Genomic DNA, 14,494 nt, shown 5'->3' on the forward strand with positions numbered 1-14,494 from the left:
TATAATATCATATCGAAGCGTATTTTACGACCGGGCAAAGCCGGACGGTGTGCTAGTAATATATATTTTTAATATATATAATTAGTTTACGGATAGAGAAATAAAATTGTTTTGAAATGAAACTTAGTTGGAATCATTTGCTCTTAACGAAAATTCTGAACGAGATCAACGTGCATACTTTCATGTTTCCATTACCTTTTATGTCACACAGCATCATACTCAGAAGATGCCGGATGTACATAAATTGACAGGTACATGAAAAAAAATCCCCCTCGTGTATATTGCTGAGCTGAAACTATTTACAAAAAAAAAAAAAAGAAAGAAAAAAAGTAACCTATTCTTCCAGAAACGTGTGTTAACTTTATTTTGCTTCGAAGCTGACATTTAACCATATTAAGTAAATCAGTATGGCACGAATTGATCTGTGCATTCATTTATTCATAGCTAATTGATGACCTGAAACTATTTACAAAAAAGAAAAAAAAGAAAAAGTAACTGGTTTTCTAGAAACACGTGTCAGCTATACTTTGCTTCGAACCTAACAATAAATCAAACATTTAACATTGATTTGTGAATTTATTGATTTAGCTGTTGTTTTTTTCGTTGTTGTTGAATATTTTAAAGTAACTACGTCAATAGTTACTTGTTATTAAATTTTTAGATGAGGATTCGTTATTCGTATTATTTGCATTCATCGGACTACTGCTCTCATCTTGAGTGAGATTTCCACAACGTTTCGGTCGTTGTAACCTCCGACCTTGTTCGGGTGTATTTTAACTCGGTAATATTTCTATCGAACTCGGGAATATGGACGGAATTTCGAACGGAACACTTTATTTACTTCACAGGGGTAGCATGTTCTTGTTTCGTCAACCATGACTTGGATAGAGGTTCTAAGTAATTCGCAGTTGTATTTTTCAGTCGCCCACACTGAGGATTGAACCTTCAACCTTCAGGAGACTATCACTTTTACAATTGATTTTTCTAAATACTCTAACCACTGCGCCACGGGTCCTTGCAGAATATAAATGCAAATTACTTAGGACTTCTATCCAATCATGACTGACGGCACAAGAGCATGTTACCCAGTGAAGTAAATAAAACGTTCTATTCGAAATTCCATCCAAATTCCCGAGTTCGACAGAAACATCTCCGAGTTCGACAAGATACTCCTGAAAAAGGTCGGAGGTTACATCGACCAAAACGTTGTGAAAATCACACTCAAGATAAGAACAAAGAATCCAAATAATATAAACTACTGAAAACTTTGAGTATTGAGCTTCATCTTGCTCTGGAATTTAATTCCACCAAGAATCGATCTGATGTACAAACAATATTTTTTTTTAATAAAAATGTTTGTGTATGTATATTTGTGTGCTCGAGTGTGCATGTATATTACCTCGATCAAGCAGGTGTTGTTGCAAAGACTACTAATCGGAATTTTCTTTGGGATCGGCAGATAACACATTGTCCGTACCGTTTCCTTGTATGCGCCTTTGTAATGGCATGAGATGTATGCCGATGCTGGATGATCCATGAGTCAATATCAGATAACCAGATATTGTGCAAGTTAGAAACCATAAATACAATCTACTATGGTAAAAATGAAGATTCTAAAAGAGAAGGACACTCTGCTAAATACTGCATACATTTTCAGGACATTTGAATGGAATTCGCAATGGAAAAATGTACACTACTAGAGATCATGCAGCACTGAAGATGATGCAGCACTAAAGATGATGCAGCACTAAAGATGATGCAGTACTTAAGATGATGCAGTACTAAAGATGATACAGTACTAAAGTTAGAAACCATAAATACAATCTACTATGGTAAAAATGAAGATTCTAAAAGAGAAGGACACTCTGCTAAATACTGCATGCATTTTCAGGACATTTGAATGGAATTCGCAATGGAAAAATGTACACTACTAGAGATCATGCAGCACTGAAGATGATGCAGCACTAAAGATGATGCAGTACTTAAGATGATGCAGTACTAAAAATGATACATTACTAAAGATGATACAGTACTAAAGATGATGCAACACTAAAGATGATACAGTACTAAAGATGATGCAGTACTTAAGATGATGCAGTACTAAAAATGATACAGTACTAAAGATGATACAGTACTAAAGATGATGCAACACTAAAGATGATACAGTACTAAAGATGATGCAGTACTAAAGATGATGTAGCACTAAAGATGATGCAGCACTAAAGATGATACAGTACTAAAGATGATGCAGTACTAAAGATGATACAGTACTAAAGATGATACAGTACTAAAGATGATGCAGCACTAAAGATGATACAGTACTAAAGATGATACAGTACTAAAGATGATGCAGTACTAAAGATGATACAGTACTAAAGATGATGCAGTACTTAAGATGATAGAGTACTAAAAATGATACATTACTAAAGATGATACAGTACTAAAGATGATGCAGTACTAAAGATGATGCAACACTAAAGATGATACAGTACTAAAGATGATACATTACTAAAGATGATACAGTACTAAAGATGATGCAGTACTAAAGATGATACAGTACTAAAGATGATACATTACTAAAGATGATACAGTACTAAAGATGATGCAGTACTAAAGATGATACAGTACTAAAGATGATACAGTACTAAAGATGATGCAACACTAAAGATGATACAGTACTAAAGATGATACAGTACTAAAGATGATGCAGCACTAAAAATGATACATTACTAAAGATGATACAGTACTAAAGATGATGCAGTACTAAAGATGATACAGTACTAAAGATGATACAGTACTAAAGATGATGCAGTACTAAAGATGATACAGTACTAAAGATGATGCAGTACTTAAGATGATAGAGTACTAAAAATGATACATTACTAAAGATGATACAGTACTAAAGATGATGCAGTACTAAAGATGATGCAACACTAAAGATGATACAGTACTAAAGATGATGTAGCACTAAAGATGATGCAGCACTAAAGATGATACAGTACTAAAGATGATGCAGCACTAAAGATGATACAGTACTAAAGATGATGCAGTACTAAAGATGATGCAGTACTAAAGATGATACAGTACTAAAGATGATACAGTACTAAAGATGATGCAGTACTAAAGATGATGCAGTACTAAAGATGATACAGTACTAAAGATGATGCAGTACTAAAGATGATACAGTACTAAAGATGATGCAGTACTTAAGATGATAGAGTACTAAAAATGATACATTACTAAAGATGATACAGTACTAAAGATGATGCAGTACTAAAGATGATGCAGCACTAAAGATGATACAGTACTAAAGATGATGTAGCACTAAAGATGATGCAGCACTAAAGATGATACAGTACTAAAGATGATGCAGCACTAAAGATGATACAGTACTAAAGATGATACAGTACTAAAGATGATGCAGTACTAAAGATGATACAGTACTAAAGATGATACAGTACTAAAGATGATGCAGTACTAAAGATGATGCAGCACTAAAGATGATGCAGCACTAAAGATGATACAGTACTAAAGATGATACAGTACTAAAGATGATACAGCACTAAAGATGATACAGCACTAAAGATGATACAGTACTAAAGATGATACAGTACTAAAGATGATACAGCACTAAAGATGATACAGTACTAAAGATGATGCAGTACTAAAGATGATACAGCACTAAAGATGATACAGTACTAAAGATGATACAGTACTAAAGATGATACAGCACTAAAGATGATACAGCACTAAAGATGATACAGCACTAAAGATGATACAGCACTAAAGATGATACAGTACTAAAGATGATACAGTACTAAAGATGATACAGCACTAAAGATGATACAGTACTAAAGATGATGCAGTACTAAAGATGATACAGTACTAAAGATGATGCAGTACTAAAGATGATGCAGCACTAAAGATGATACAGTACTAAAGATGATACAGTACTAAAGATGATACAGTACTAAAGATGATGCAGTACTAAAGATGATGCAGCACTAAAGATGATGCAGCACTAAAGATGATACAGTACTAAAGATGATACAGTACTAAAGATGATACAGTACTAAAGATGATACAGTACTAAAGATGATACAGTACTAAAGATGATGCAGTACTAAAGATGATGCAGCACTAAAGATGATGCAGCACTAAAGATGATACAGTACTAAAGATGATACAGTACTAAAGATGATACAGTACTAAAGATGATACAGTACTAAAGATGATACAGTACTAAAGATGATGCAGTACTAAAGATGATGCAGCACTAAAGATGATGCAGCACTAAAGATGATACAGTACTAAAGATGATACAGTACTAAAGATGATACAGCACTAAAGATGATACAGTACTAAAGATGATACAGTACTAAAGATGATGCAGTACTAAAGATGATACAGTACTAAAGATGATACAGTACTAAAGATGATGCAGTACTAAAGATGATACAGTACTAAAGATGATACAGTACTAAAGATGATACAGTACTAAAGATGATACAGCACTAAAGATGATACAGTACTAAAGATTATACAGCACTAAAGATGATACAGTACTAAAGATGATACAGCACTAAAGATGATGCAGCACTAAAGATGATACAGTACTAAAGATGATGCAGTACTAAAGATGATACAGTACTAAAGATGATACAGTACTAAAGATGATGCAGCACTAAAGATGATACGGCACTAAAGATGATACAGTACTAAAGATGATACAGTACTAAAGATGATACAGTACTAAAGATGATGCAGCACTAAAGATGATACAGTACTAAAGATGATACAGTACTAAAGATGATGCAGCACTAAAGATGATACAGCACTAAAGATGATACAGCACTAAAGATGATACAGTACTAAAGATGATGCAGTACTAAAGATGATACAGTACTAAAGATGATACAGTACTAAAGATGATGCAGCACTAAAGATGATACAGTACTAAAGATGATACAGTACTAAAGATGATACAGTACTAAAGATGATACAGTACTAAAGATGATGCAGCACTAAAGATGATACAGTACTAAAGATGATACAGTACTAAAGATGATGCAGTACTAAAGATGATACAGTACTAAAGATGATACAGTACTAAAGATGATGCAGTACTAAAGATGATACAGCACTAAAGATGATACAGTACTAAAGATGATGCAGTACTAAAGATGATACAGTACTAAAGATGATACAGTACTAAAGATGATGCAGCACTAAAGATGATACAGTACTAAAGATGATACAGTACTAAAGATGATGCAGTACTAAAGATGATGCAGCACTAAAGATGATGCAGCACTAAAGATGATACAGTACTAAAGATGATACAGCACTAAACATGATACAGTAATAAAGATGATACAGTACTAAAGATGATGCAGCACTAAAGATGATACAGTACTAAAGATGATTAAGTACTAAAGATGATGCAGTACTAAAGATGATGCAGTACTAAAGATGATACAGTACTAAAGATGATTAAGTACTAAAGATGATGCAGTACTAAAGATGATGCAGTACTAAAGATGATACAGTACTAAAGATGATACAGTACTAAAGATGATGCAGTACTAAAGATGATGCAGCACTAAAGATGATGCAGCACTAAAGATGATACAGTACTAAAGATGACACAGCACTAAAGATGATACAGCACTAAAGATGATACAGTACTAAAGATGATACAGTACTAAAGATTATACAGCACTAAAGATGATACAGTACTAAAGATGATACAGTACTAAAGATGATACAGCACTAAAGATGATAAGTACTAAAGATGATACAGTACTAAAGATGATACAGTACTAAAGATGATGCAGTACTAAAGATGATACAGTACTAAAGATGATACAGTACTAAAGATGATACAGCACTAAAGATGATAAGTACTAAAGATGATACAGTACTAAAGATGATACAGTACTAAAGATAATACAGTACTAAAGATGATACAGTACTAAAGATGATACAGCACTAAAGATGATACAGTACTAAAGATGATACAGTACTTAAGATGATACAGTACTAAAGATGATGCAGCACTAAAGATGATACAGTACTAAAGATGATGCAGCACTAAAGATGATACAGTACTAAAGATGATACAGTACTAAAGATGATACAGTACTAAAGATGATGCAGCACTAAAGATGATACAGTACTAAAGATGATACAGTACTAAAGATGATACAGTACTAAAGATGATACAGCACTAAAGATGATACAGTACTAAAGATGATACAGTACTAAAGATGATGCAGTACTAAAGATGATACAGTACTAAAGATGATGCAGCACTAAAGATGATACAGTACTAAAGATGATACAGTACTAAAGATGATACAGCACTAAAGATGATACAGTACTAAAGATGATACAGCACTAAAGATGATGCAGTACTAAAGATGATACAGTACTAAAGATGATACAGCACTAAAGATGATACAGCACTAAAGATGATACAGTACTAAAGATGATACAGTACTAAAGATGATACAGTACTAAAGATGATGCAGCACTAAAGATGATGCAGCACTAAAGATGATACAGTACTAAAGATGATACAGTACTAAAGATGATACAGTACTAAAGATGATACAGCACTAAAGATGATACAGTACTAAAGATGATACAGTACTAAAGATGATACAGTACTAAAGATGATACAGTACTAAAGATGATGCAGCACTAAAGATGATACAGTACTAAAGATGATGCAGTACTAAAGATGATGCAGCACTAAAGATGATACAGCACTAAAGATGATACAGCACTAAAGATGATACAGTACTAAAGATGATACAGTACTAAAGATGATGCAGCACTAAAGATGATACAGTACTAAAGATGATACAGTACTAAAGATGATACAGTACTAAAGATGATACAGTACTAAAGATGATGCAGCACTAAAGATGATACAGCACTAAAGATGATGCAGTACTAAAGATGATACAGTACTAAAGATGATGCAGCACTAAAGATGATACAGCACTAAAGATGATACAGTACTAAAGATGATACAGTACTAAAGATGATACAGTACTAAAGATGATACAGTACTAAAGATGATGCAGCACTAAAGATGATACAGCACTAAAGATGATACAGTACTAAAGATGATACAGTACTAAAGATGATGCAGCACTAAAGATGATACAGTACTAAAGATGATACAGTACTAAAGATGATACAGTACTAAAGATGATACAGTACTAAAGATGATGCAGCACTAAAGATGATACAGTACTAAAGATGATACAGTACTAAAGATGATACAGTACTAAAGATGATGCAGCACTAAAGATGATACAGCACTAAAGATTATGCAGCACTAAAGATGATACAGTACTAAAGATGATACAGTACTAAAGATGATACAGCACTAAAGATGATACAGTACTAAAGATGATACAGTACTAAAGATGATACAGTACTAAAGATGATGCAGCACTAAAGATGATACAGTACTAAAGATGATACAGTACTAAAGATGATACAGTACTAAAGATGATACAGCACTAAAGATGATACAGTACTAAAGATGATACAGTACTAAAGATGATGCAGTACTAAAGATGATACAGTACTTAAGATGATGCAGCACTAAAGATGATACAGTACTAAAGATGATACAGTACTAAAGATGATACAGCACTAAAGATGATACAGTACTAAAGATGATACAGCACTAAAGATGATGCAGCACTAAAGATGATACAGTACTAAAGATGATACAGCACTAAAGATGATACAGCACTAAAGATGATACAGTACTAAAGATGATACAGTACTAAAGATGATACAGTACTAAAGATGATGCAGCACTAAAGATGATGCAGCACTAAAGATGATACAGTACTAAAGATGATACAGTACTAAAGATGATACAGTACTAAAGATGATACAGCACTAAAGATGATACAGTACTAAAGATGATACAGTACTAAAGATGATACAGTACTAAAGATGATACAGTACTAAAGATGATGCAGCACTAAAGATGATACAGTACTAAAGATGATGCAGTACTAAAGATGATGCAGCACTAAAGATGATACAGCACTAAAGATGATACAGCACTAAAGATGATACAGTACTAAAGATGATACAGTACTAAAGATGATGCAGCACTAAAGATGATACAGTACTAAAGATGATACAGTACTAAAGATGATGCAGCACTAAAGATGATACAGTACTAAAGATGATACAGTACTAAAGATGATGCAGCACTAAAGATGATACAGCACTAAAGATGATACAGTACTAAAGATGATGCAGTACTAAAGATGATGCAGTACTAAAGATGATACAGCACTAAAGATGATACAGTACTAAAGATGATACAGTACTAAAGATGATACAGTACTAAAGATGATACAGTACTAAAGATGATACAGTACTAAAGATGATACAGTACTAAAGATTATGCAGCACTAAAGATGATACAGTACTAAAGATGATGCAGTACTAAAGATGATACAGTACTAAAGATGATACAGTACTAAAGATGATACAGTACTAAAGATGATACAGTACTAAAGATGATACAGTACTAAAGATGATACAGTACTAAAGATTATGCAGCACTAAAGATGATACAGTACTAAAGATGATGCAGTACTAAAGATGATACAGTACTAAAGATGATACAGTACTAAAGATGATACAGTACTAAAGATGATACAGTACTAAAGATGATACAGTACTAAAGATGATACAGTACTAAAGATTATGCAGCACTAAAGATGATACAGTACTAAAGATGATGCAGTACTAAAGATGATACAGTACTAAAGATGATACAGTACTAAAGATGATACAGTACTAAAGATGATACAGTACTAAAGATGATACAGTACTAAAGATGATACAGTACTAAAGATTATGCAGCACTAAAGATGATACAGTACTAAAGATGATGCAGTACTAAAGATGATACAGTACTAAAGATGATACAGTACTAAAGATGATACAGTACTAAAGATTATGCAGCACTAAAGATGATACAGTACTAAAGATGATGCAGTACTAAAGATGATACAGCACTAAAGATGATACAGTACTAAAGATGATACAGCACTAAAGATGATACAGTACTAAAGATGATACAGTACTAAAGATGATACAGTACTAAAGATGATACAGTACTAAAGATGATACAGTACTAAAGATGATACAGTACTAAAGATGATACAGTACTAAAGATGATACAGTACTAAAGATGATACAGTACTAAAGATGATACAGCACTAAAGATGATACAGTACTAAAGATGATGCAGTACTAAAGATGATACAGCACTAAAGATGATACAGTACTAAAGATGATACAGTACTAAAGATGATACAGTACTAAAGATGATACAGTACTAAAGATGATACAGTACTAAAGATGATGCAGCACTAAAGATGATACAGCACTAAAGATGATACAGTACTAAAGATGATACAGTACTTAAGATGATACAGTACTAAAGATGATACAGTACTAAAGATGATACAGTACTAAAGATGATACAGTACTAAAGATGATACAGTACTAAAGATGATACAGTACTAAAGATGATACAGTACTAAAGATGATACAGTACTAAAGATTATGCAGCACTAAAGATGATACAGCACTAAAGATGATACAGTACTAAAGATGATACAGTACTAAAGATGATACAGTACTAAAGATGATACAGTACTAAAGATGATACAGTACTAAAGATGATACAGCACTAAAGATGATACAGTACTAAAGATGATACAGTACTAAAGATGATACATTACTAAAGATGATACAGTACTAAAGATGATACAGTACTAAAGATGATACAGCACTAAAGATGATACAGTACTAAAGATGATACAGTACTAAAGATGATACAGCACTAAAGATGATACAGTACTAAAGATGATACATTACTAAAGATGATACAGTACTAAAGATGATACAGCACTAAAGATGATACAGTACTAAAGATGATACAGTACTAAAGATGATGCAGCACTAAAGATGATACAGTACTAAAGATGATACAGTACTAAAGATGATGCAGCACTAAAGATGATACAGCACTAAAGATGATACAGTACTAAAGATGATGCAGTACTAAAGATGATACAGTACTAAAGATTATGCAGCACTAAAGATGATACAGCACTAAAGATGATACAGCACTAAAGATGATACAGTACTAAAGATGATGCAGTACTAAAGATGATGCAGCACTAAAGATGATACAGCACTAAAGATGATACAGCACTAAAGATGATACAGTACTAAAGATGATACAGTACTAAAGATGATGCAGCACTAAAGATGATACAGTACTAAAGATGATACAGTACTAAAGATGATGCAGCACTAAAGATGATACAGTACTAAAGATGATACAGTACTAAAGATGATGCAGCACTAAAGATGATACAGCACTAAAGATGATACAGTACTAAAGATGATGCAGTACTAAAGATGATACAGTACTAAAGATTATGCAGCACTAAAGATGATACAGCACTAAAGATGATACAGCACTAAAGATGATACAGTACTAAAGATGATGCAGCACTAAAGATGATACAGTACTAAAGATGATGCAGCACTAAAGATGATACAGTACTAAAGATGATACAGCACTAAAGATGATACAGTACTAAAGATGATACAGTACTAAAGATGATACAGTACTAAAGATGATACAGCACTAAAGATGATACAGTACTAAAGATGATACAGTACTAAAGATGATGCAGCACTAAAGATGATACAGTACTAAAGATGATACAGCACTAAAGATGATACAGTACTAAAGATGATACAGTACTAAAGATGATACAGTACTAAAGATGATACAGTACTAAAGATGATACAGTACTAAAGATGATGCAGCACTAAAGATGATACAGCACTAAAGATGATACAGTACTAAAGATGATGCAGTACTAAAGATGATACAGCACTAAAGATGATACAGTACTAAAGATGATACAGTACTAAAGATGATACAGCACTAAAGATGATACAGTACTAAAGATGATACAGCACTAAAGATGATACAGCACTAAAGATGATACAGCACTAAAGATGATACAGTACTAAAGATGATGCAGCACTAAAGATGATACAGCACTAAAGATGATACAGCACTAAAGATGATACAGTACTAAAGATGATACAGCACTAAAGATGATACAGTACTAAAGATGATACAGTACTAAAGATGATGCAGTACTAAAGATGATACAGTACTAAAGATGATGCAGCACTAAAGATGATACAGCACAAAGGTGATACAGTACTAAAGATGATGCAGCACTAAAGATGATACAGTACTAAAGATGATACAGTACTAAAGATGATACAGTACTAAAGATGATACAGTACTAAAGATGATGCAGCACTAAAGATGATACAGTACTAAAGATGATACAGTACTAAAGATGATACAGTACTAAAGATGATGAAGCACTAAAGATGTTACAGTACTAAAGATGATACAGTACTAAAGATGATGCAGTACTAAAGATGATACAGTACTAAAGATGATGCAGCACTAAAGATGATACAGTACTAAAGATGATACAGTACTAAAGATGATGCAGTACTAAAGATGATACAGTACTAAAGATGATACAGTACTAAAGATGATACAGCACTAAAGATGATACAGTACTAAAGATGATGCAGTACTAAAGATGATACAGTACTAAAGATGATGCAGCACTAAAGATGATACAGTACTAAAGATTATACAGTACTAAAGATGATGCAGTACTAAAGATGATACAGTACTAAAGATGATACAGTACTAAAGATGATACAGTACTAAAGATGATGCAGTACTAAAGATGATACAGCACTAAAGATGATACAGTACTAAAGATGATACAGTACTAAAGATGATACAGTACTAAAGATGATGCAGTACTAAAGATGATACAGCACTAAAGATGATACAGTACTAAAGATGATACAGTACTAAAGATGATACAGTACTAAAGATGATACAGTACTAAAGATGATACAGTACTAAAGATGATACAGTACTAAAGATGATACAGTACTAAAGATTATGCAGCACTAAAGATGATACAGTACTAAAGATGATGCAGTACTAAAGATGATACAGTACTAAAGATGATACAGTACTAAAGATTATGCAGCACTAAAGATGATACAGTACTAAAGATGATGCAGTACTAAAGATGATACAGTACTAAAGATGATACAGTACTAAAGATGATACAGTACTAAAGATTATGCAGCACTAAAGATGATACAGTACTAAAGATGATGCAGTACTAAAGATGATACAGCACTAAAGATGATACAGTACTAAAGATGATACAGCACTAAAGATGATACAGTACTAAAGATGATACAGTACTAAAGATGATACAGTACTAAAGATGATACAGTACTAAAGATGATACAGTACTAAAGATGATACAGTACTAAAGATGATACAGTACTAAAGATGATACAGTACTAAAGATGATACAGTACTAAAGATGATACAGCACTAAAGATGATACAGTACTAAAGATGATGCAGTACTAAAGATGATACAGCACTAAAGATGATACAGTACTAAAGATGATACAGTACTAAAGATGATACAGTACTAAAGATGATACAGTACTAAAGATGATGCAGCACTAAAGATGATACAGCACTAAAGATGATACAGTACTAAAGATGATACAGTACTAAAGATGATACAGTACTAAAGATGATACAGTACTAAAGATGATACAGTACTAAAGATGATACAGTACTAAAGATGATACAGTACTAAAGATGATACAGTACTAAAGATGATACAGTACTAAAGATGATACAGTACTAAAGATTATGCAGCACTAAAGATGATACAGCACTAAAGATGATACAGTACTAAAGATGATACAGTACTAAAGATGATACAGTACTAAAGATGATACAGTACTAAAGATGATACAGTACTAAAGATGATACAGCACTAAAGATGATACAGTACTAAAGATGATACAGTACTAAAGATGATACATTACTAAAGATGATACAGTACTAAAGATGATACAGTACTAAAGATGATACAGCACTAAAGATGATACAGTACTAAAGATGATACAGTACTAAAGATGATACAGCACTAAAGATGATACAGTACTAAAGATGATACATTACTAAAGATGATACAGTACTAAAGATGATACAGCACTAAAGATGATACAGTACTAAAGATGATACAGTACTAAAGATGATGCAGCACTAAAGATGATACAGTACTAAAGATGATACAGTACTAAAGATGATGCAGCACTAAAGATGATACAGCACTAAAGATGATACAGTACTAAAGATGATGCAGTACTAAAGATGATACAGTACTAAAGATTATGCAGCACTAAAGATGATACAGCACTAAAGATGATACAGCACTAAAGATGATACAGTACTAAAGATGATGCAGTACTAAAGATGATGCAGCACTAAAGATGATACAGCACTAAAGATGATACAGCACTAAAGATGATACAGTACTAAAGATGATACAGTACTAAAGATGATGCAGCACTAAAGATGATACAGTACTAAAGATGATACAGTACTAAAGATGATGCAGCACTAAAGATGATACAGTACTAAAGATGATACAGTACTAAAGATGATGCAGCACTAAAGATGATACAGTACTAAAGATGATACAGTACTAAAGATGATGCAGTACTAAAGATGATACAGTACTAAAGATTATGCAGCACTAAAGATGATACAGCACTAAAGATGATACAGCACTAAAGATGATACAGTACTAAAGATGATGCAGCACTAAAGATGATACAGTACTAAAGATGATGCAGCACTAAAGATGATACAGTACTAAAGATGATACAGCACTAAAGATGATACAGTACTAAAGATGATACAGTACTAAAGATGATACAGTACTAAAGATGATACAGCACTAAAGATGATACAGTACTAAAGATGATACAGTACTAAAGATGATGCAGCACTAAAGATGATACAGTACTAAAGATGATACAGCACTAAAGATGATACAGTACTAAAGATGATACAGTACTAAAGATGATACAGTACTAAAGATGATACAGTACTAAAGATGATACAGTACTAAAGATGATGCAGCACTAAAGATGATACAGCACTAAAGATGATACAGTACTAAAGATGATGCAGTACTAAAGATGATACAGCACTAAAGATGATACAGTACTAAAGATGATACAGTACTAAAGATGATACAGCACTAAAGATGATACAGTACTAAAGATGATACAGCACTAAAGATGATACAGCACTAAAGATGATACAGCACTAAAGATGATACAGTACTAAAGATGATGCAGCACTAAAGATGATACAGCACTAAAGATGATACAGCACTAAAGATGATACAGTACTAAAGATGATACAGCACTAAAGATGATACAGTACTAAAGATGATACAGTACTAAAGATGATGCAGTACTAA

At 32.6% G+C, this 14,494-nt stretch overlaps 1 protein-coding gene across 1 annotated transcript in view; it reads left to right on the forward strand.

The window, feature by feature from the left end:
- LOC145247866 (ganglioside GM2 activator-like) overlaps positions 1-14,494 on the forward strand; it is a 34,188-nt gene that overhangs the window by 5,008 nt on the left and 14,686 nt on the right. The gene's annotated exons all lie outside the window — the stretch shown is intronic.

This window comes from Euprymna scolopes, chromosome 26 (genome assembly GCF_053919585.1).
Source record: "Euprymna scolopes isolate OS-2025 chromosome 26, ASM5391958v1, whole genome shotgun sequence".
Taxonomy (NCBI): Eukaryota; Metazoa; Mollusca; class Cephalopoda; order Sepiida; family Sepiolidae; genus Euprymna; species Euprymna scolopes.